The 2,198-nt window shown below is 37.5% G+C and overlaps 1 non-coding gene across 1 annotated transcript; it reads left to right on the top strand.

The window, feature by feature from the left end:
- The first annotated feature begins 443 nt into the window (after positions 1-443).
- Positions 444-550, top strand: LOC141617861 (small nucleolar RNA R71). Its single transcript, XR_012531229.1, has one exon. It is a non-coding gene; the product is annotated as a small nucleolar RNA R71 (small nucleolar RNA).
- The last annotated feature ends 1,648 nt before the right edge of the window (positions 551-2,198 follow it).

Raw genomic sequence — 2,198 nt, 5'->3', positions numbered from 1 at the left:
TACCACTCTTGTATGCTTGGAAAGCATTCACTTGTTCATTTGTTCCCCTACATTCACTTTGGTCATGTCCCAAAGTTCCACAATTCTCACATATCCCACTTGGGATTGATGAAGATGCCGTCATGGCATTAACATGATGCTTTGGTGATTTTGAGGCTTCTTCAAGTCTAGCCATTGCTTTTTCAAACTTCAAATTGATTGTATCAATGTGAGCACTAAGTTGAGCACCCAATTGAGTAACGGAGTCCACTTCATGCTTTCCTCCTCTAGTAGCCTTGCGAGGTCTACTATATTGTGAGTTATGGACCGCCATTTCCTCAATTTTGTTCCAAGTTTGATTGTCATCAACTTCGGGGAACATTCCATTTGATCCCATGTTGAGAATGTTCCTTGAATCTTCATATAGACCGTTCTAAAATTGTTGTACCAAGAACCACTCGCTAAGTCCATGGTGAGGACATGAGCGACAAATTCCTTTGAACCGCTCCCAAGCTTCATACAAAGATTCTTCATCCCTTTGCTTAAAACCTGTAATTTGAGCTCTTAGCATGTCAGTCTTTTCCGGTGGGTAAAATTTTTTGTAGAAAGTTAGAGCCAACTTCTTCCAAGAATCAATTCCGAGAGTGGCCTTATCAAGGCCCTTCAACCATTGTTTCGCGGTGCCAATTAGAGGAAAAGGAAATAAGACCCATCGAATTTGGTCTTGAGTTACACCGGTTTGAGAAATCGCATCACAATAGTCACAAAAGGTCTCCATATGAGAATGAGGGTCTTCACTAGGCATCCCCTCAAATTGGCTCCTTTCGACTAATTGGATAAATGCGGATTTAGCAATGAAATTTCCGGTCAAATGTTGTGGTGTGGGAGTACCATTGGGTAGGTTCTCCTCGGTGGGTACGGAATGTGATGAAAACTTAGGCATTGTGGGTTGATTTTATGTTGTATTTTGTGTTGGGTTCTCCTCACCTTCTCTTGCAAAAGGGTTGATGAACTCAATAGTTGGTTGAATATCTACAACCTCACTAATACCTCTCAAATTTCTCCTAGCAAGTCTTCTATTGGTTGTCAAAGTTCTTTCAATTTCACGATCAAAAGGTAACAAATCACCTTGTGACCTTCTAGACATACAAAATATCAAACAACTCGAAAACAATTAGAACAAACCTTGAGGAGTTTTACTTCCTCAAGGCAAAGAAAGACACAACTAATAACAATATAAGAAAATCTAAATCAAGTTAACACCGTCCCCGGCAACGGCGCCATTTTTGGTCGGACTAAATCTTTTCGGTAACTTGTCGTTAGGAGCACCTAGACCAAAACACAATTTATAGCTTCACAAACAACTCTACAATTAGTAAAGAGGCAAGTAAAGGTCAGATCCCAAGGGACGAGAATTGAGATGAGATTTCTATTGAAACTAGTGGTGTCTTAGGGGTGTCACAATTTGGATTGATGTAGAAGGTCACTAAACTAAATAGCAATGAAAGTAAACAAGCAATATGAATTAAAATGGGTTGTAAACAATTGATAAAAAGCACTAGGGTGTCATGGGGTCATAGGGGATTCATGGGAATTGATCATACAAACATGTTCTCAAATTATAAGCAAGCAATTATTGTTGTGATGGATTAAGTTGGGTTATATCTTACAATCCTAGGAAAGTTTGGGTCTCGGAGCCGAATCGATTAGATTGTACTGTGGGAAATAATCTGTATACTTCCCCTTAATTTAGAAGGATTATAACGATTTAATAAAGATGATCTAAGGTCATAAAATAAAATACATAAACATAAGTAAAAAGATTTAGAATTAACCTCCGGTCCTAGCAAATATGGCCTAAGAACAATATCAAAATTGATATTCGCCTATTAGTTGCACCCAAGACGATCTGAGATATACCTTTTGATTATGCTAGAAATCAATCTAAAATTTTCTGTAAAATTTTATTGTCTTTGTGTTTTGTGATGAGAATGAGGAGGCAAGCTCAGAAAAAAAATTAGGTCAGAAATAATTCTCTACCTTTCTTTTTATATAGACCGAAATCCGAAATCAATTAGAAAAAAAATAATCTCCTAATTTTCGGCCAAACAGACCGAAAATAAGGAGTGTATTTTCCTTATTTTGGTCTTTCCAAAAATATATAAAGTGTGTTAAATTGTCATCTAGTGAGGATCGAACCCATGACCTCTTGGCTTGTG

This window comes from Silene latifolia, chromosome 1, assembly GCF_048544455.1.
Source record: "Silene latifolia isolate original U9 population chromosome 1, ASM4854445v1, whole genome shotgun sequence".
NCBI lineage: Eukaryota > Viridiplantae > Streptophyta > Magnoliopsida > Caryophyllales > Caryophyllaceae > Silene > Silene latifolia.
This window is presented reverse-complemented; position numbering and strand designations above follow the sequence as displayed.